The 23887-nt window shown below is 38.0% G+C and overlaps 1 pseudogene; it reads left to right on the forward strand.

The window, feature by feature from the left end:
- Positions 1-23623, forward strand: part of LOC146360930 (uncharacterized) — a 122139-nt pseudogene extending 98516 nt beyond the window's left edge.
- The last annotated feature ends 264 nt before the right edge of the window (positions 23624-23887 follow it).

Below are 23887 nucleotides of genomic sequence, written 5' to 3' on the forward strand. Positions count from 1 at the left end.
TAACTTTTGGCTGTTCTCTCTAGTATTTTGTGTTTTGTCTGGCTTGCTGTCAGTGATCGCTTTCTGCTTCTCTCTGGTCTTGTCAAGTGCTTGCTCTTAGAGAGAACACCAGCGATCAGATAATCCCCAAGACTGTAGGTCTTTATGGTACAAAGTCCATTGAAATGATGGTTGCTCTGAACTGGTGCTATGGAAATTAAACTGAACTGAAACAAGTTAGTGAATGCATGCTATAGAGTCACATTCCAGCAATAACATAGCTTGTAGACTGTATTTGTCTAACCTCTTGGTACTTTTTAATGCACCCTTCTATCTGTTTTTCTTTTTCACTTTAAAGTCCATATTTAAGCCATTTTTGCCACTTGTCATATGCTACAAAAACCAACCCTTTTTACCTCTTCATAGGAGATTATATATTTTTTAGCTTGCGGATATGCATGTCGTCATCCTGTCTGCCAACACGACAGCTCAAATAGTTTTGAATGAATTCTGATAAAACTGTAGGGGTATAGAGTGGGGTCATGTTAACAGTCCATTAAAATTTGGCTTACATCCCCCAAAGGTCTTCAAGGTCACCTTAAAGATCTATTGGCTGAAAACTGACAAAAACCATTAGAACTTAGAAACTATGATTCTTACAAGTGTGGTGTATTACCGGCATATAGAAAGTACTGTATAAAGATTTAAGGTATCACATTATATTTGACCTCTGAAATCTCTTAAAGGGTCAACAGATTGATCTAATAGTCAAAATGATAAAAATGCTATATAGAACTATTTATTAAAACTATGTTTCTTACTGTCATTGTTTGTGCATATGGGGATATAGATATAATATAGATGATATATGGGAATTCTAAACAGCACTTTAACATGTCATTGTTATGTACATTGCAGGAACAAGTTTTAACTCCCTAAATATGAATGTTACACATTCTGTCAAGTATAATGAAATGGGTTTCACCTGCTTGTTTGTACTGTCAACTTGTTTTTACGGCAGTACAAACTTCTTAAGGTAGTTTTATAAAGAACAAAGAAAGCAAAATTAATATGCATAAAATACAATACTATTCCCTTAAACTTGCATGCTGCCATCCACTGGTTTGTGCTCTTGGAGTTCTTCTTGTATGTACATGTACACGTAGACTGGAAAGCCCCGAGTGGTGTATTGATGATGATGACCACCTTCACATGACCGATGTTTTAGGATAAGTTAAGATAGAAAAAGATTCTGGTTATGTTCACAGTAAAGACCCAGATGCCTTTTGCATTATTCAGGAATTGTTGTCTTTTGAGTTAAGTACACATTTTAAATTACAGCATATTAGACCCAGAAAATGCATCTTTAAAAATTTAAGGTCATTAAGTTTTTAGCCATTTCTAAAATAACCATTTGTCACATGCATACCTACATTACTAATTTTAGATTCATGTTAGTTGGTTGTATTCTGGTTTTAATGCCTGGCACACCTCTTATCCCAACATCAGTAACAGGAGTCCAGCTTGTCTCCTCTAACCGCACTACATCAGGACCCTTGTTCTCCTGGGGCTGCCTACACCTCTGTTTTGTTTTTGTGATGCTATAAGGTCACCTCTCATTGGTACGAGCTGCTGCTAGTCAGGCTGCCGTGTTAACAATCACATCCCGCTTGCCAGCCTGACAGCATAAACCCAGCTGAGGTCAAGCCTTTTAGCATGTCACTGTGGGTCGAATGTGAAACTGCAACCCCATGGAGGGATGTGAAGAGTGTAGTATTTTCTCTGCTTTTTGTTTGACATGAATAAGTGACCTGTACGGAAGGCCAAACAAGTACTTGTCATTCTGTCTGGCTGTCTGAACAGACAAAAAAGAATCCACACATAAAATGACATCATGGGAGTGTTATGAAATGAAAAGAGCAAAATTTGGGAACCTTTTTTCCTTTAGGTCTCTTTTGTACTTGCAATAATATCCATAAAGCTAGTGTAGGTTGTCACAGTGAAAAACAGGTGATCGTTTTGATCTTGGAGTAGAAAAAAAAAGCTTCCAACAGCATTTTCACTGTTCATGCTGGGGACACAGTGTGTCCTAAAGTCACAATGAAGTGGTAGTTGTAGCACTTTTAGCTTCTGTAATGTGACACATTTTTGAGTCAAATGGAAAACGCCAGTGGGGTATGAGTGGGACTTCCAATTTGAATTGTACAGTATAATAGAGCAGAACTACAAACGAGGAGTGCTGGCCACCACCACTTTCTCTCACACATACACACAAAACACCTGAGAAGAGAAAGTAAAATCCCAAATCTAAAAAAATAATCTACAGCAGATGAACAGTATTTGAACGTTTCTGGACATTGGACCTAAGAGAAGCATCTGTCCCTTTGCTGTTTACTGAAGTCTCATCAGACATCTCAGTCAAAGGGTGGCTGTCAAAAGCCACTTAATGCAGGGAAATGGAGAGAAAAGGCTAAGAAAATGCCAAAGTGCACAAGAACTGGACTGAAAATCAGTGGCAACAGGTCTGATGGAGTGATGACTCTAAATGTGAAATTTCTGAGTCAAATAGTTGTCAGTATGTGCAGAGGAAGTCAGAACCCCAACCTATGCCATACCATCTGGAAAACATCTGGCAGTGTCTTCGCTTTTCAACATGACTGTGATCCCAAATACATATTCGCACATTCAGAAAGAAAACACAACTGAACACTATCAGTCATGGATTGGCCTCCCCAGAACCTGAACCTCATGTAACTACATGGAAGCAGTGTGGAATTATCTCGAGAGAAAAAGGAACAAAAGGCAGTTCTCTGGAGTGTGCTTCAAGGAACTTGGAGGACTATTCCTGAAGACTACTCAAAGAAATTATGAGAAAGCTGCCTAAGAGAGGTCACACTATGTTGAAGACTAACGGTGGCCTTATGAAATTTTCAGTTTTATTACAACTGTACAAAATATGTTGTATTCCATACATGTTTGGACGTTTCTGTAAATTGCTGCAACTATTTTCCATTTTCCTAACAAAATATAAAGAAATAAGGGTTGGTTTGAGACTTTCGCACAATACTGCATGTCTATCTTTCTTTCTTACTTACTTACCGTACTTTAAGTTTTCAGTACACCAACCCACACAGGACTTGTTTAACATTGCACTACAATGTCATTAACCTTTGGTGATCCAGTGCCACAAACAACTGAAAATTCCATTAAGGGCTTCTTTATAGTTACCTTCTTATATTAAATTTCCTTTTGCCATTTACTTGCCACATCAGCATGTGTAAGAAAATGACACACTGGCGTGACAAATATTTCACTCCAACATATGAGGGGTCTGTGACATTCATCGCAAAGCTCACTGCATGGAGTTAAAAGTTTCAGTCTTACATAATCCCAAATATGAGCCTTTTGGAGAGAAAATGGAGCACCCCAGCAGCTTCTGTCAGACTCTAAAGGCTTACAATAACAACTTGACAAGGTACTGTGTGTAGGTGGCTACAACAAAGGGCTCTGATGATTTGCTATAATATGTTGAAAAGATTTTAAGGCCAGTTTTTAAATATTTTGAACAGCCGCAGAGTAGATGAAAGTACTTGTGCACAAATGTCAAAAATACTGTTTGTTTGTAGAGTTAAACAGTCATAAATAGGATTTATGAAGACATAGGAGTATTCATTTCATTTTTGCTCTCAGTAACATACTGTACCAGCTAAGTGGGAGATCAGCAGACAAATTGAAAAAGCTTTTTTTTTTTCTTTTTACATTTTAAAGAAAAGAGAAAAAAGGGCCTTGCCAGAGGACTTAAATCTGCCTCTCTCATTCATCCCCTGCTTTCAAAAGTTGAAAAGGAGGGGTAGCAGTACAAAGGGAAGCTAGTCAGAAAAATAGATCCAACTCTTTGCAGTAGGTCTCTGATGTCTTGAAAGACTTCTTTTGGATGCTCTCACAGTAACTCCTTTCCTTTATAGCTAAACAGATTTGTTTATTACCCCCAGAGACACAATTTTCCACCACACAGATTTTCTTCTGTCATATTGAACATTTCAGCTACTTTTTATTGCAAGCATATTTTCACGTCTGCTCCATGTGCCTCTGATTTGTTCTGGGAAAATAGGTGTCAATTATTAAGAAGTGAGAAGCCGAGTCTTTTTTTTAATCTAATTAACAGTCTACACTGAAGCCTAATCTACAATTCAACAGCAATTTAAACATTTTTGCACAAATTACTTTTATGAAGACAACTGTACAAATTTAAATTGTCTAGTCTCTGAAAACTTCCATTTCCTGCTTCATTTATTTGTGAATATTGAAAATAAATTAACACGTACTTATTGTATGGTGTGTTTGTTTGATAATTAAAGTTAAAGTTTCCTTGCGTTTTGTGTATAAATGGGCAATCGTCATTTTTGGTTATTGTGTCATATTCTCATTGTTCTCACTGATCCGACTGCCTCAGGCAGCAGCAGTGGGGGGATGGTAGTGAAGCAGGAAGCGGATTTAATGGCTCTCTCTCGTTGCAGATTTTAAATCAGTCAATATAGGTGCAGCTCTATTTTGAGACTTTTTTAAAAAATATCTTTTTGACATTCATCAATATTCTACTGAGAAAAGGAAATCAGGTTATTTAGCTTTTTAGAGGTCCTAGTATTTTAATTGTCCTTATAACAATTCATACATCGTATCTTCATACGAGTTGCAAAGGTTACATGACGTAGACAGGGCTAGGAATTGACAAGCTTTGCTTCCTCCCACTCCTTTTCAAACAGGAAATGGTCAGCATTTTGTTTTTGTTTCGTTTTTTTCCGTGTGAATAAGAAAGCATTCAGTGATTTTGTGTTTATTTTCTATCTCTAGCAACACCATTTTTGAAATACAGATTTGATTGATTGACATATATATTCCATATCATATAAGATGTCACTGTTTTGTTTTCCATCACTGCAACTAGTGAGGTGTACTAAGGATATCTGGACCTCTGATTTGTCGGAGTCAGAGACTGCATTAATTTTACATTTTCTTTTCACATTACTTGAGATTGAAGGGCCCTTCCAGGGCTTTTTATGAAGTCTAGTACATCACCTTAGTGACTCCTGATATAATCACAGTGCTGATTGTTCAATAAGTCTTAAGATCAGCTGATTTTTAGGCTATCTTGTAGGCTTAATAATACACATAAACATATTATGTGTGTGCACATAAAGTGTCCAATAACAGCTGTCTGGAGTAACATATGAGTGTCTCTACGAGCATGCATCCTCAAATCCAATCACATCAGCCAGGTCTCATTGGCTAACAGAGAAATTGCATAATCATGTGTAGACATTCAGTTATTGTAGCCTTCTCTGGCTTAAATTGAATTTTTGGTATCAAGACTCAATTTGTCATATGAAATTGCTGTTTCATTAGATTCCAACTGACCCCTCTTCTCCTTGCCGGATGGACGAGAGGCAATACTGAAAACAATACAGATTTTGTGTGTTTGTGTGGATGTTTGCAGATGGGGCCAGAGACTGGCTTTTTCTTTGCTGAATTGTTTATTTATCAGAAGAGCTGCTAATTTATGAAGCATTTTCCTCTAAACCAAGGGTTCAATTACAAACTCATAAAACATCAGGTAAACAACTTAATTTGGTTCACTGCCTCATGAAACCCAAGCTGCAGAAAATGAAAGAACTAAACAGATGTCTAAAAAATGAACGTTATGCAAAGTATAAACAAAGGTAGGTTTATGTTTGCTCCAGAGTTCCTTGCGTCAGTGCCTTTTCTGCTCCCAACATCATCAGTAGGCAACAATAGGTTGTTTAGAATAAGAGACCTCTAATATCAGTTTATTATCAGCTCAAAGCATAATTAAATTGTCCACATTAGCCGGTAAGCTAACGTTGGCTAGCATTAGCCAGAAGAAAGCCATTTTTATGTAATGAGACTTTGGTCATTTTGCAAACTTGCACGTTTCAGATCATCAAACAAATTTTAATAGTAGACAAAGATAACCTGACTAAATACAAAATTCACTTTTCAAATGACGATTTCATTCATTAAGGTAAATGAAGCCACCCAAACTCTGTATAAAAGTTATTTTGCTATGTCGTTACCAGCTGACATTACAAACAGAGCATTTCTACATTTGTGCAATGCTGGCGAGTTACATCTAACTTGATTTTGTTACCACTAGCAAAATCATCCCTGCTAGATGACAAGCTTGTTGATGTATAATGCCAAAAGTATAGCCATCAATAAATCATATAAAGGAAAGGAGTGTCTATGTCCCACTAGTGTTTGAGCGCCAATGTAGTTCTTTTATTTAACACTTTAATTAATAACAGTTTTTTTAGGTTCTGTATATCCTATAAATATCCTATTGTAGGAATTTAGAAATAGTCAAATAGTGCAAGCATAGTAACCGACCTCATTAACAATATGTTACATATATTAAATATTAAATACATAGATTGTTTTCTGGAGCAGGACTTTGTATTTATTCATTTTAAAGGTCACCCCCCACAATTTCACAAAGGTAGAAATTATAAGTGAGCAATACATTTTGTAGAGTGGTGTAATGATTCAACATATCCTTACATGGATGAATAACTGCTTCTAGGTTTGATCCATTAGTATAGTCAATATGTTATTTCCATGTTAACTTCTAATCACTCACACGTCTTTTTGATTTCCAATAAATGCTAGTTTACTATTTTTAATATACAATTCATTATATTGTATGGTGATACATGTTGGTGTTTCAGTTTATGTCTTTGCCAATGTTTCACCTTCGGAGCTAGTGTGAAGACTAAATTGGCTAAAATTGCATGCAGTGTATCACTTTCATCCTTTTTCTATCCTATTTCTGGACAAATGGCAGCACATGTTCCCATAAAGCTGTAAAGCAGAGTGTATCAAATTATGACTGATGTCAGTCATCATATATGAAAATGTGCAGAAAACCCTCAGAGTGACTGTAAATCCATGAGTGCTTCCTATTTGGGTAATGTGGCTTCTTTATCCCTCACTTGCACGTCTCATATCTAAGACAAGAGGAACTGTATTCACCAAAACCCACCAAATCTTTATTGAAAAAACTGTCAAAACAACCTTTGTACAGTTAAACTGCTGGAAAAAGAAGAAGAAGAAAACAACATTTATATGTGTGTGTGTGTGTGTGTACACACACACACACACATATATATACATACATATATATGTATATATATATATATATATATATATATATATATATATATATATATATATATGCATATACATATATATATATATATATATATATATATATATATATATATATATATATATATATATATATATATATATATATATATGTATATTAGTGCTGTCAATAGATTAAAAAAATAACTAATTAATCTCACAATTTTCTGTAATTAATCGCAATTAATCACAATTACTTGATCAATAGCCTGGTTGCACCTACATTTTTTCAACTTTGTATTCAAGCTTGTAACTGACATTTATGCAATATAATGAAGTAAATGCAGAATAAACACAAAGAATGTGTGCTTAAATTCAAAGAGAATTTGAAGAGTTTTCTTCGATCTTTTAGCACAGGTTCTCTCCTTCGAAATACAACTTTTTTAAAAACCTATATACTAATTAGTATACACTAATATCTATAATATATATAAGTGCAATTAACAATTAAAATGTTTAATCAGATTCATCACAGGGTTACTGTGGATTCATTTTGATTAATCACGATTAAATATCATTCGCTTTTATTCTATAGTAATCACATTTCATTTTGCATGAGCAAACAGACTCGAGAAAAAAGGGAAAATATACACACTTAACATGTTTATTGAACATCTTGAACATTCATGTTAACAAAAAACTCTGTAAACATTTATCCACTCTCTCTCTGTCACTCTTGGGGAGACACTTCAAGTCCTTGAAACGAGGAACCAAAGCTAAGTAAAGCGTGTGTTCTCAAGATTATTAATAGGTCTGCAGTTTGTTGCAATCCACTTGGCAATTGTGTCAGTCAATATGTCCGAGGTAGACCTACTGAGTCCCTGATGCTCCGTGAGTGGTTTCACGCAAGCTGGGTGACGAGTTAGCCAAAGTCCTAGCAGCATCTCAGACTTGGATGCTCAGACTTGGACAAACTGCCTGAAATGCGTTTACAAAAACATTTCGGGGATTTTGAGTCATTCTGCAGATGCATCTTCCAGATGCATTAATTGCGTTAAAAATTTTAATCACTGCCATCACGGTGGCGGATTACTTTGTGTTAACGCGTTAATTTTGACAGCACTAATGTGTATATATGTATATATATATATATATATATATATATATATATATACATATATAGGGATGTCATGATCCTGCTATAGTAGGATCATGACATCCCTGATACACTAAACACACAAGATGTTTCTTACCTAAAGAACTGAGTAATAAGACGAAGCTGCATGGATGTTTTATGCTGTCTGTGCATGGGAAATTATGTTATAAACAAAATGTATATATGTATTAACAACTGCAACAATTGCAATATTATTAACAGTTTAGGACATCGGTTTCCACAACAGCTTTCCAAAGCTTGATTCAGATAAGCACCCAAATTTCCTCTTGATGATTTTGAGCTTTAAAGCAAACTGTCTATCTAAAGGAAGAAGTATAATCAGAATGGAAACAGCCCTGTATTATATTTAAATGTATAATTTTAAGTAGTCTCTGTGAGAAAACCTATCCACAGTGTATTAATTGTATCATATAGCATTTAGCCATTGATATCAACCTGTTTCAAAAAGCTAAATCACCTCTCAAGCACTTTAATTGACCCAGTAGCTTAGAAAGATGCTTTATGTTTTCTATTATCTTTAATTTGTCACCTGTCTGTACGAAGACACAGCTGTACTCTGTGATGCTTTATTGATATTCCAAGGTCACACGTCAGATACTCGGTGCCCTCCTTGGGGACACTTTTTAGTATAAATCCCTGCTGAAACTGTGGCTTGAGTCTGCTCCAGCATACATTAGGAGGAAGTCATCCTCAGCACTCACACTTGTCCCCACAGCTTCCAATCAATCTGACTTTGAAATTTAGGAAGGAGTCCAGGGAGAGCAATCAAATTCCCCACAGAAAGAGCCACAGATGGCGTTTGGTTCCTGTGAGGTGACTGTGCTAACCACTGAGCCGCCACCTGCTGTAAAAGAGTCAAATAACTTCTAAATCCTTTTGGCTTGAACACCTGAAGACTTCAACTATTCTTTCTATTTATTTATTTTTTAACTGAGCCAGCAGACAAGCAATCAAACAGTCATTCAGTACTTTGACTTTGTGTAAGGGGTCTCACCTCTGCGCAGAAGGATCCCTGCACATTTGAAAGCACTTTAAAGAAAAGGTGCACTGCCCGACCTCCACCTCCACAATTAGTTTTGCCTGATGCAGCTCTCTGTCGTATTGATCCAGCCTCTCTTGCGCGAGCTGAATCTGAGTGGATGAATGGCTTTGCTGTGCTTCCTCGTTCTGATCAAACTAACCATGTTTGGCCCATGTTTGTCAATAGAAATAACATCTTTCCTGAATGTCCCCCTATTTTAATGCATCAGCAGCAAACTACATGCATTTTCCATACTGCACAGCCCAAAGCAGCCCCGGCCTCGGGCTACTCTGTTATGCGATGCTCATTCTTTTTCCTGACTTTAACTGCGCGATGCACAACAGTACACACCACTTTTTTTTATCCTCTCTCATCGTCATTTTCTCCATTCCGTTGGATTGCATATTTTATCCAGCAATTCTCTTAGTTTTTACCACAGCACAGTGCTGGCACAGCACAAATATGTCTCTTTTTTTCCTTTCTTTTTTTTTTACTTCAGCCTTCCACCCCAGCACCTATAAAGTACTAATGCTTTTGTTGTAATGTAGCCAAGCAAACAGTGCATTAAGTGAGTGCAGCATTGGAGGATTTTTTTTCTTCTCTTGGCTGATAGAAGATACAGATCCCGACATGGAAAAAAAGCTGGACTTAACCATTCACATTTAAATCCAAAGTTTTCAAAGTTGTTTGAAACCTTTCAAAGTAGCCTCATGGGCCTTTGTCTGCCCTCAAGGACCTTTTGTGTGGCCCGCAACCAGTGTTGGGAGCAATGACTTCCAAAGTTTTTAGTACTGAATGCCAGTTCTTGCAGGATATCTTTTGTACTTAGTTACTTAGATACTTACTTTGAATCTATTGAGCAAAAGGATAATTAGACTGCAACAAAACACAAAAACAACATCAGTGTTTCCCAATGACCTGCAAACATGCTACACAATCAGTGATGCTAACACAAAGCTAGCAGCGAGGAATACCCAGAGGGTATGGAAACCCCAACAAAGCAGTCAAAACATATTTGTTAGCAGGTGGTAAAAGCAGGAATGAACAGACTTGTAGAATGACACATTTGTACCTACACCTGTGTTATGACTCTGATGTGCCCCCTAACACAGGTCGGTCAGGTTAGAAATGTAATAGATTCTCGGCTGGTTCTATTGTGCTACCAGAGAAGCCTTCTGGAAGCTTCATGTTTACTAAATAAATGATTGATTTTGAAATTATTTAGTTTATTTGTTTCATTTTTTTCTGTGCTTTTCTGGATCATATTCTAAGCTTTGAAACCACTAATTCAAAGGACAATACTGTGGGATGCTGACTATTCTGACATTTAATTTTTTTAAATAAAAAAAATTAAATGTCTTCTGTATGAGTCACACTAAAAAATCAAAACAAGAAACAAACTAAAACAAAAAAAAAAATCCCTACTGTTTTGTTCATGCAATTATTCCTTTTTTAAATTGAATGTGTTCAGTTATTGTTAGATGGACAATAAATTTGACCAATTTTAATAACTTCAGCTATTTATTTTCATTTATGACATTTTTTTAAATGACAGCAAAAAACTGAACATTTCGTATTTTTTCTGCTCATCTGCAGAGTGAGGGACTATAACTCTACCACTAACTGATGAAGGAGGCTGATGGGCTTTTTAAAAATGTGTATTAAATTAACAGATTCTTGTAAAACAAGTGTTCCATAAGAATCTTATGCACAGGATGGTGGCATATAGATTTTTGGGCAAATCGATGTGTTTCCATTGTCTTGCCTAGAATACTGAATACTTCTGCTGCATTTGATACATGAATGAAACATCAACCTTCTTTTGCCTGAATGGTAATTTTAGATTTGAGCCAGTGATTATAAAAGTACCGGAATGATGACAAAAGCCCTCCAGTGCAATAATAACCTATGATGAGAGGACGTCTGTAGATGGCCTTGAGAGCAGCGCGATTTCTCTTTATCCATTTTACCCATGAAAGTCAGAATATGAGTGAATGTTCTAAAGGGCACTTTAGATTTACTGTGGGTTGTGAGATGATGCATTCCAACTATAAAACAAACAAACAAAAAAGAAATACTGGACATCTGCCTTTCTTTGCATAGCCAGATGGAGTTTGAACAGTCTTCCCTCTTCAGTGTGTTTTAGCCAATAAGACAGTCTAATTTGACATCAACAGCTGGACTTGCATGCAATTTTAAATGTTATTCAAAACTAGAAAGAACATTTTAGGTAATAAAAGTATTTCAGTGATTAGACTTCAGTTAAGTGATGTAGCACAGTTGAACCACACAAAGGAAGGAAAAAGAAAAGAACCTTGGCATTTAGATGTTGGTAATATCAATGAAGAAGAGAGACGTCTGCTTTGTCTGCTGCCCCCGCGTCCTGAACCCGGATAAGCGTGAAAAAAAAATGGATGGATGGATATTTAGTAAAAAAGCCAGAGTGGTATATATTTTCTGAGGCAGCTGAGATCTTTAAACATGTGTCAGTAATGTTGTGGGGATGGCACTGGACTCCCTTCAGGTGGTGTTAGAGAGGCGGATGTTGTCCAAGATAAGGACAATACCTCCCACCCACTCCACAACGTGCTGGCCAGTCATTCTGATATTGTAATCTTTGTGTCTTGAAACTGGACATGACAAATGAGGGTTGGGTCTGGCTGTCTGTCCTGTACACTTGTTGTCTAACAACTTGTGCAAGAAATGTGATTTGTCAATGAACCTTGTGCATCTTCCTTTCTAACTCTAATATTAATAAAAACAAGAATAATAACCTCAGTTGAAATTAACTTCATATTCTGATCAACATGATCAGAATCTAGTAACAATTGACTTTTCAACACATTTGGAAAAACACTGAGAAAGTTTCCTGATTTTGGTGGCAAGAATCCACCAACCTTGTTATTGCAAACCAACTCATGTGGTCAGATCCTCCCACTCTACCTAAACTAAGGAGCAGAATCCTAAAATTGGTCAAAGACGGTTTGTTGACAATGGAATTAGAAGTGGTGATCAACAGATGAGGACAAAGTTTTCAATGAAGCTCCTGGGCATGGTAGATGCCCCTGAAAGAGACGGAAGAGTTTAAACTCCTGAACTTATAAGAAATTATGTTCAAGTAATTGTACCATGAACCAGCGTAAGACATCTAGTTGTGGAAAAGGCATCTTGAGGATGGTTCAGTGTCTTATTAGAAAGTGGCACCATGAAATTAATTTGCTCATCCACTTGAAAAAGAGGTGATGGGGTAATTTTCAGATGTCCCTAGGAAAATAATGCTGAAGAAATGAGACAAAAAACTAATTAAGTCATCAATCATGTATTCTCTTACAGTGTTTTGGGGACAGCAAACTCATCAACATTCGCTAACCAGTCTCTGATCCGACCTGATCAAGGTCTGTTTTAATCCAAACATTGCTTGAGCTATTTCTGACTGTATTATGGGATAAAAATGAAGCTTAAATCAAGAAATAGGGTGTCTCAAAGCTCCAGCTGCTTCCTACTGCATCTGGAAGCATATATGCTGACAGACCCCCAACAAGAGAAAAACACAGATGCTCAGCAAATTGCATCTCCTCTTCTCTGTTATAAAAATCAGCAACATGCCCAAATTGCTGCTTTAGGTGGTGATTTTCTGATGGGAAGTATGGATAGAGAAGAAATTATATGTGTTTGGGTGGTTGTTACAGCACATCATAACCAGCAGCATCAAGTTAAAAGTCTGTTAAGCCAAGTGGGTGCACTCTGAAAGTTTGCTGTGCTGCAATTTATGTGAAGTAGGGGTTAATAACTATATTTGGCAGAGCAAAAGGAGTCTTTCAGTAGACATGGAACAGAAGAAAACTGTCCTTTGTTTCTCAGGGTATTATCTGTTTTTGTTGGATACAGTCAAACTGCAGCTCAGGGTGTCCTGATTCTGCTATGGCATTTTTGGACTTGTAATTATTTTGGAATTAAAATCATATTTTTCATTTTGCTTGTGAAAAAACAACTGGGAACAATGGAAATAAAAGTCCAGTTGATTGGCATTGAGAGCGATACCTCATTTTAGTCATGACAAGTGTATTGTAAGCAAGTGGGAGAAGCACAGCAGCCACAATGGATGTGGCATTTCGTTGCTATGCGTCTTTTTAGCTCGCCTCTCAGTTTGTGTCAGAAAAACAAATACAGTCAACCAGGCAGTGATATGTGGTGAACGCGGCACATCTGATAGCATCCTCATAGCTTACTCTTACAAGGTTTACTTAAACCTAATGGCACCTGCTGCTCTATAATCAGCGCTCAGGATTAAGACTAATTTAACCATCAGCTAAAGGCATAATCTGATTAGAGGTGCTGTGCCTGGTCAGTAGGAAACAGTCACAATTCAAACACTTAATTTTCCCTTCTGCATGACACCAGAAGAGCATACTCAAACCTTAACAACTTGAAAAGACCTTTCAATTTCTGACTGTGATGAAAGCGTGCTCATCATAGTGCTTCACCACAACAGAAATTAATAATTTTGTCCTAAATCCATTTTTAAAATAAATAATCATTACATTTTGATGATTTCGCCACATGAAAGCTTTATAGTTTTTTTTTCCTTTTAACACATTGATTGGTGCCTGTATTGACATCTAATACATCTCCCGGTTAAAAACACTCGAGGCTACTTTTCAGATTCTGAAGACAAGCCGTGGTTCTCCAGCTGTGTGTTGAAATCCTAAGTGGAGCAGAGAGGAATCCAGCAAGGATGAGAGAAGGCTGTAAAAAGAGCAAAGAGAAGCGGAGAAGCGGAGGTGAAGTGTGAAATCGCTATAATTATGCTTTGATATTAAATTACCATGTATAATTGAAATAAAGTTAGAACCGCAGTCTTTATCCTTAATGGTAGCTACACTGCTCAGCTCTGTTAAATAACCTGCTAGTTATTGCCTGTCCTGTATGGAATTGGAAGTTGAACCATCATTGCGAAACCCATCTACCCATCACATTTTATATTAGATCCAGGCTTCACACACAATATGGTTTTAATTACAGCCAAGTACTTAATTCTTCCTGTGTGTACACTTATGTGCAGCAAATAATTCAGTTAGCAGCAGATCTGCATTAGCCATGAATGGAAATGACTCCGACTTTATTAACTGAATATAATTGACACAAACAAAAATCTGCATTATAAAGGTGGTTAATGGCAAGTTGGCTAATTAGCTAGCTTATTAGCTGGCTTATGTAGTGAAGTGCTAATATATATGACCAAAGCTTAGCCAGCAGCAGCTTGCCTTACACGTGTTGCTGTCCCGTCAGTTTGCCCTCAAAGACCAGAGGTTTAGCCACAATATACATGCGCAAACCACCACAAACATTAGTTCGATTCCTATGAAACGGAATTATTTGCAGCTTTCAGTGACAATAGCCAGCTGTGGCCACAAGATGGCAGTAATGTCAAGTATGGATGCACATAATAATCAACAGGCGAGGAGCTTTTTGACAGCGCTGTCTGAGATGAAAGGAGAGAGATCACTTCACTATTTATTTTATGTCTTATTTTTGTCCAGAAGGAATGCTGCTGAATTCATGTTCACATCATCTCTACATGCCAAAATGCAATAAGTTGCTGTCATGAGATTAAGACTATTTAGACCAACCAATGTTTTTCCACTGACCTCCTACATCAATAAGGAACTTTTGCCCACTAAGTGTATATTGTCCCATTCTCTGTAAACTGAAAGTAAAATCACAGTAGATCCCAGCAGATCAGCAGCTTTTGATATACAAACTGAGACATCTGGCACCAAGAACCATGTCACATTCAAGATGACTAAATGACCTTTCTCAACCATTCTGATGATCAGTTTGAACTTCAGCAGGCTATCTTGACCATGTCTACATGACTAAATGCACTAAGTTGTTGTCATGAGATTGGCTAGATCTGGTTGACTGAGATGTCTTAGCAACAATAGAACAGATGAAAAAAGTGGCCAGGGAGTGTACAGCTACCTGCTAATTTCAGAAAGGAAGCTTCAGAAGAGCTGTCAGTGACAATGTTCATTCATGTTCGCACATTAATGTCAGCAAGACATTTTGTGCATCTTTGGTTTTCTTTTGTTGTTGCTGACTATAAATGCTATCAGCCTCCCAGGGACTGCAGTGGCCTTCATGTGCAAATCTGGCTCACTGATAAAGGAGAGAAGGTAAAAAAATTATTTAGTAAAACATCAGTGGCAATATGAGTTAGATGCAATAACCTGATATCATATTGATTTACACAGAGTTCAAATATCTATCCGAGTGGCTGATTTGCATTAAAGAGTATCTGTCATCCTTTTAAGCATAAAAAACAATAAGGAAGCAACTTTTACTGTTTTTTAAAATCTGTCATTTTTATCATGACACCCAGCAAATGTGAATAATTTTGCATGTATTTTCATCCTGCAGTTGCTTCATAATACAGTGGCCTGAATTTTCGCAACAGCTATAAAGGAAAAAAGAAAACGCTTACATTAACAAGTTTTCCTCTACTCTTTAAGAATCTAAGTGAATATGACCTGAAATATGTAGCCAGATAGCGGCTTTAAATTAGAAGCAATCTTGCGGCTGGGGGGTTGGGGGATAATTTCACACAAAAAGGAAACTGCTTGCATGCTGTAAAAAAATGTGCTTATGGCTATAAAGCACAGTCTCTGTAATGCACAGCGTGCAGCTGGCCAGGCAGCTTCTATAAATGACTTTGCACTCTGGACAAATGTATAGAGCTCTGCGTATGTGGAGGCTGTTCTCATTTACACCATATGTTGTAAGTGTGCGTGTGTATATTTAATGTTTATGGAAGCATGAATAATTACTACAAGACAGGGTTCCTGCTGCCGTCCTGAAGATGACACCACGTGTGAAAGCAGGATCGCACAGAGACTGACAAGTTCATGCAAGTTGAAATGCAGCGCTGCGAAGTCAGAATCTTTGAACCATTCTGAGGTTATGGAGACTTTAACAGCTTTATTGTGTAACACAAGCGGCCAAAATAAGTGGATCAAAAGTGAAAGGGAACCTTTATAGTAATGCATCAAATTCTCACACCTACAAGCAAAGGACATAAAATCTGTCATAAGGACTGGTTTTATCTAAGCTGTAGATGACCTGCTGTTGCACAGAAGACACTGCTTTTTTTAAACTCTAGTGTTACATCATGCATGGGGTCTCATCTGCTGCCCTTAAGAAGCCTACATCAATGTCTGCCTCTTTCTCTACCAATAACATGATGTCTGTAAATTTTTTAATATGTTTGCTTGATGCTTGAGTATGACGATTTTGGTTTTGTTCTTTGGATAGTTTCTGCCTTTGTAACAACTCTGAGTGACTTGCTAATTACTTTTTTTAAAATGTTTATATGATAACTGGTTGGCAATAGTTGGTGGGAGTCGTTGGCATGAAACTGGTTAAAAACCTCTTTGTGAGCGTTTGCAGACCAGTCAGTATCTTCCATGGTAACTTTTGGGAATCACAGCAACCTGCTAGCAACAGAAGCGATCACAAAATACTGATTAAGTGGGAGTGAAAAGAGAGTGGCTCAATCCAGAAACAGAGACTGTTCACCTTCAAATTAAAAGTTGCAGCGTTTGAAAAGTGCTGCAGCATCAAGGCACAGCTCCTATTTTGAAGGTGAATGTTCTCCATTTATGGTTTGTGTTACACAGCGAGGAGGTTTGTGGTGCAGCATCCTCTTTGCTCTACTGGTAACAGCCAGCAAATTATAGCAACCACTCATCAGCTGATTTGGAAATACACATTTTTTACTTGTGTTTGGAGGTTGCTAGGGGGTTGCCAACCAGTCTCTAACCTTGTGCTACTTAGGCCTAAGGCTTAAAGGTAGCAGTGTGGGCTCTTTGACTGACAGTAACCTTTACCGGACCTCTTCACTACGTTTGGATTGGCGCTTCGGTTTTGGTGAGTGAAGTACTTCATTAGCTTATTACTTACAATTTATGGATGCAGCTTGCTGACCTATCTTGCTAGGCTTACCTAATAACTTTAGGCACTCCAGTCTCTTGTCTAAATATGGTTTTAAAACAAACAAACAATTAAAAAAAAACAATGTGGCACAAACAACTGAGAATTGTAAATGTCCACTCCAGAACAAATGGGTTATGTCACATCACCATGACCATCTTTTATATACAGTGTGTGAAAATGTATAATGCATTTCACTGTTGTAGTAGTAGTAGTAGTATCAGCAATAGTGTTACTTTAAAATCAGGATTCAGTTTCTTGGTGGGATTTTTTGTATATTTTCACCTGGTTTATTTATTTTTTTCTAGATAAATATTGTGAAAAAACTGAAAAGCAGTGTGGAACTCTTTCTTACTGATGCTCATTATGCAAAGAAAAATGATTTTAGGTGGTCATCAAAAACGAACACCAGTCTCTGCAAGATCTTCATGTAACGATGACTCAGTGAGTTGATTTATTAGTAGTTGTTGGGATTGTAGCTCAAACACAAGCTTCTCTGGAGCAGGTTAGTCCTGCAGCATAAGTTTTGTGCCCCAATAAGAGGTGAATTATATTCTGAAAACTAAAAAACCCAGGGTTAGTATAGTTACCTTCCTAAGCTCACAATCCTGCTTTGTAGTACAACCCTCTGATCTTTGTCCTAACGACCTCAAGCTTAATAAGTCTAAAGTAGTAAGTGTGAGAAAAACTCAGGGAGCATTAATGGAGAGAGAAGGAGAGATTCCTTCATTTATTAGTGTGATATACATTTTTTAATGCGCCTAGAGCCAACAGAATACATAAAAAATAGAGATCTAGTCTTGCTGATGCCATGTATTTCTCAATTAGAGGGCTTAAAACATCTGCGATGTATGCATTTTTGTAAAGTGTAAAATAAAAAGTTCCTATAAATGACACTGTTTCTGCGTTGTAATGGAAGGTGGACTATATTTGGGGTTTTCTGTCTGTGTGTGTGTGTGTGTGTGTGTGTGTGTGTGTGTGTGCTTGTGTCAGTGTGTTTTTATCGAAAGCTGGGGTTGGAGTACTAGCAGCTGAGTGATAAATGAGAACAGACAAGGATTTGCTTTTCAGGTTTGAGCGTATAAGATGAGACAGATGTAGTTTATTAGGACATCAGTGTCACTGAGTGGGATGCATTGGTACTGTGTCCATTGGGGAAGCTGTATGAACCAGGGCTGACATGAACTACGAGTCCAGGTTATGCTAATTGGCACAAGGGATGATTGTTGGAAGCGTGCACATGTGCTCTGGCATCATTTGGCCCACTTTTTTGATGTTAAACTATCCTCAGCTAAGCTAGGATAACTCTTAATGCTCAATTTACCCTGCGTGTAGCTGGTAACATCAGAAGTTGTCAGATTTGTTTTAGTCAATGTCATGGTTCTGATTCATATTATTAATACAAAAAATGTCTTCAAGGAATTCTACTCTTTATTTTAACCCGCAATTGGAATATCTGCACTGAGGAAATGCATAAGTAAGTCACTCCAGGTAAACTTTTTTTTCCAGTGGTTTCTTGTGTGAGATCTACCCGCTCCCCGTGATGCCAGAGGAACAATTCCCATGGTGCAGTGCAATCCGGGACTGCATCAGGTCGAACTACGCCGGGCCTGTTTTGTTTGCAGGCCTGGCAGCGGAAGCAGCATCAACCCGAAGACTGAAAGCTCAAAACAAATTATATAAAAATTCAAAGCATCCATCCATTTCTGCTCTAACATTTTTTCAAGTCTAGTTTTAAGTTTAGATTTAGTAATCTGTAATGACCTTGGTCTGGGTCACAGGAGCAGCAGTCAATGCAGAGAAACCCAGACTTCCTTTTTCTCAGTCACCTCTTACTGCTCGTCCGAGGTACATCAAGGTGTTCCCTAACCACAAACAAGATACAATCTCTGCAGCCTGTCCTGAGTCTGCTTCAGGGCCTAGTCTCAGTAGGACTTGCCCAAAACACCTCAACTGCCTCCTTTTGATGTTGAGAACTAGAAGGTTTAACCTAGGGGAGAGCCCACCTGCCTTTGAAGGAAGCTCATTTCTACCGTTTGTAGCCGTGATCTCTTCCTTTCGGTCACTACTAAGCACTTGTGACCATCGGTGAAGGTAGAAACATTTTTGTTTTGTTTTCTCCCTCTGTCTATTCCAACTTTTTATTTCATTAATGGTGATGAAAAGAGCAAAGTGAATTAAAACGATGGTGAGTAGATAAATATATGAGTACTTTAAAAAATGACAAGTAAACCTGAGGACCATAATAATCACACAACAATAAAGATTAAGGATAAACAATTTTCTAGGTTTGCTTTGCTACCTATTAATTTAATGGCGCTCTGTTATACTATATATACAGCTACATACTTCATTCTTGGACTATACTACAGTAGCTTTGACCTTGGTGCAACTCCTCAGTTCATCCACTTCCTAAAGCAAACCATTTTAGGTCCCTTCCCCTTACCTTTAAGCAAGCTTTCTTCTTACTGGCTGCCACTCATTAACAGAACGTGGGTGGGGCTTCTGAACTCATAGGTAAAATGTGCCTGAGATGACCATATTGGGAGCATCCTCTCCCAGTATAATCAAACCAAAGTAGGAAGTAGAAAAACTGACAAAAACCAAGTGTTTAGTGCACTCTCACGCCTACGCTTTTGGATCACATGGATTAATTATACATATATTGAAAATGACCTACGCTTCAAATAATAATATCAGTATGGGTGTCTCCCAGTGTAAAAGTATATATGTGACAGAAATAGGTCCACTTTTTAATTCATAAAATGTGAAGGTATACACAAATCTCATTGGGTGTTGCATGAAAAAGTGAAATGGCATAAAAACTGTGCTAAATCAAACATACAGAGCGACCTGCTGTGGCAACACAAAGTAAATAAGGATGCAGTCAAAAATAACTGAAAGTAAGAAAAAATTAAGTAGTTCTACCAAGTACCATATCATACATGGTCTACATTTTATTTTTCCAACCTCATTTCCACTTTTCCTTATGTTTATTCCTGAACTGCCCTGAAGTAGCTTTCCAGGATTCATAGTTCAAAGTTCAAAATAATCTTAAATGTTGCATGCTTATGCGCTCAGTTCATCCACTGTAAATGAAAATCTTGCATTTGCTTACTTTATTTTCTCAAAATCTCAGTTATGTTGTATCTGTTGTATAAATCATTAGATTCCTGCATTCTGACAGACACACTGTTATGCTACTCACTGGAGATAACTGTTTACTTACCTGGTATTCTTCAACTGATTCCTGGCATCTTAAATAAAATTTCCATCCATATATTATTTTTTTTTCCCCTTACCTTCCCATTTAAAGCCAAACCACTTCAGTCAAGCGCTGTCTCCAATGACAGATAGACTGACATGCCGTGGTGTCAATCATGCCTGCAGGTGACGCTGTTTGCAGGAAGTAACGATAACAAATTAGCATCTGTCAGAGGTTGTCAGACAGAGTGCCACAGAGCTGGGTCAACAGCTGCTGGGGATGTGATTAAAGTGGCTGCCAAGTTAGCGGAAAAAAAAAAAAAGCCCCAGAAAATAGAGTGTGACTTAATTAGAAAAGCATTACCAGCGGATCACTTCCATCCTAGATGGTGACAAAACATTTTGTAGCCCAGTGACAGAATAATTATTTATTCTGTTTGAGCTACATTGTTTGCTACAATTGCTCCATATCTGAAGAACAAAACCTAGATTTTCTACTGGGTTTCAAAGTACGCATAATCACTACTTTTATTAGCAATGTTCCTATAACAAGTAGATGGTACCTTCCTCAATACTACACCCTTGCTTGCAAGAATACAACCTTGTCATAAATCCTTGCACTGAACTCCATACGTTCTGATGGAAAGCATACTCCATGACTTATCAGGGTCTTTGTTGAAGGTGAGGTTTATGATGACTGATGTTAGAGACCCACGCTTCGTTGGTGACTCTAAGAACCTTCTGTCTCCCTGTCACTGTGTATCTGCTCACAATCGTCTCCTTCCTTTTTTTTAGCGCCTGTGATTGGAGGTCATCAGTGGAACTGTCAGCATGCAATTTCACACAGAAAAATTGCCATTTGCACTTTGCAGACAGACAAGCAAATGGAGTGTCCTGCCATTAAATCGAGCGATCAGTGAGACGTTTTAGGCATGTAACTGGTAAGGGCGGCTGTTAAATGAACGTGTTTCGATTTTCACGGATCACTTTGTTTTCTCTTTAATTTTTACATGTTGAGTCTATAACTGTGTGCATGCCTTTTAGTTCAAGCTCATAGTTCATAGTTTTCATGCTGCAACATTTTACAAATAATGATCTGAGATATAAAGTTGTCTTTCTGGCCCTAATGAATGTGTGATCAATAATGCCAAGGGTTTTTTTTTTCAGGCGTGGAACTATTAATTGGTTGACAAATTGCTTACAGTGGTCCATCGTGGTCAGATTTGAATATTAAGGGATGCCTTGAAAACACTGCTTGGTTGCCTACCACGATGTGGTCAAAGGTCAGTTACAGAACAGCTTTCTTTCTCTATCAAAAATATTGTTTTTACAATATCACACACATTTTGACAATTAAGAAAACAGACGTGTTCATTACAAGCTAACAAAAGCCAATTCATATATTTTATTGGCAGAATAAGCAGTAAATCCCAAGTATTTTGGTCATGGCAGATTGCTGCCCCTCCATAAGCCTGGTTCTGCCAGAGGTTTCTTCCTGTTCAAATGGAGTTCAAAGAGGGTCATTTGATTGTTGGGGTTTCTCTCTGTTATTGTAGGGTGTGTACCTTAAATTTAAAGCACCTTGAGGTGACTGCTGCTGTGATTTGTCCCTGGATAAATAAAACTCAATTGAATCCTTCATCAACAATGCATAGGATGAGGATAACGGTAAAGCTAACAATGAAGCAAAACCCAAGTTTGCACTCTGAGACCTACAAGACTTACAGTACTATACTCAGCAAAGTATACCACACTGCTTATTTGATATTGCTAAACAAAAATCTTTAAGTTTGAACCTTTCCTAAATATCCAGGATAACTAAATTTTTAAACTCGACTCTTTTCCCTGCAATTACATGGGAGCATTCATTTCAAACTTTCAGTCAAATATTCTGAATCTACAATAACTTTCATTATTGATGAAAAATCCCAGTTTCAGGAAAATGGTAATTACAGAGGGCAACTTAGTAGTGTTTTAGTTTTAGTGGGTTTTTTCCCCATTGTGCTCATTGGTCACCTGTTTGATTAAAAAGGCTAGTCATAGCTCAATAATCTGGGTTTAAATAATTAAATGCAAGGTAGATGAAGTGAACTGATATCACAGTGACTCCGCTGAAGGATATGGCATGATTGTTTCCAAGATGGCGCTGCGTATGGATGCCCTGGTACTTCAGTGCGTTACTTCTGTTTTGTTTTTGTGCATAATTTGTGTGTCTGAACATTCTTCTGAATATTCTTACACCAGAGAAGAGCTTCTTAACTACAGGATTACAACACCTGTGGATTTATTTTCCAGTATTTGTCGCATCTGCGACGGATTTACTACAGACTTTGATCAGGAAAGTGAGACGCCGAAGGAGAGGAAAGAGAACTGGCGCACTCGTGCGTCTGAGGAGGCGTGGACTACGAACTGCTCTTCCTGGGATCTTCCTTTCCAACGTACGCCTGTGCAAATGAGCTGGCCCCAGTTTTTTCTGGCATTTTCAACTCCTCACTGCAAGCATGTCATGTGCCTGCCTTCCTGCTTCAAGTCCTCCACCATATTCCCTGTCCCCAAGAAGCCAAGGATCACTGGACTAAGTGACTACAGACCTGTGGTTCTGACATCTGTGGTCACGAAGTCATTTGAACGCCTGGTTCTCTCCTACCTCAAGACCCTCATGGCCCCCCTCCTGGACCCCCTGCAGTTTGCATGCAGAGCCAACAGGTCTGTAGACAATGCTATAAACATGGCTCTACACTTCATCCTGCAGCATCTGGACTCCCCAGGAACCTACGCCAGGATCCTGTTTGTAGACTTCAACTGTGCCTTCAACACCATCCTTCCAGACCATTTCCAAGGCAAGCTTTCCCAGATGAATGTGCCTGATCCCATCTGCTGGTGGATCACTGACTTCCTGATGGACAGGAAGCAGCACGTGAGACTACGTGAGACTCCCGGACCATCAGCACTGGCTCGCCCCAAGGCTGTGTTCTTTCTCCTCTGCTCTTCTCCCTGTACACTAGCTGCTGCACCTTCACCCACCAGTCTGTCAAGCTAATCAAGTTTGCAGATGACACCACCGTTATCGGACTCATCTCGGATGGGGATGAGTCTGCCTACAGGAGGGAGGTTGAACGTCTGGTGTCCTGGTGTAGCCACAACAACCTGGTGCTGAACGCCCAAAAGACAGTGGAGATTAGGGGTGGAGCCGAACCCGAATATGGTATTCGGAAAGGCACAAATAACGTGATTTTTCCGAATATTTATTTCGAACAAATATTTTAAAAATATTTGTATTCGGGAACAAGGAAAAACTTTATATCAAAATGCTGAGTTTCTTAATGAGACTTCAGAACATGACCGGATGAATGAGT

The sequence above is a fragment of the Perissodus microlepis genome, chromosome 23 (assembly GCF_051167445.1).
Source record: "Perissodus microlepis isolate ML-2025 ecotype Zambia chromosome 23, ASM5116744v1, whole genome shotgun sequence".
In the NCBI taxonomy this organism is placed as follows: domain Eukaryota; kingdom Metazoa; phylum Chordata; class Actinopteri; order Cichliformes; family Cichlidae; genus Perissodus; species Perissodus microlepis.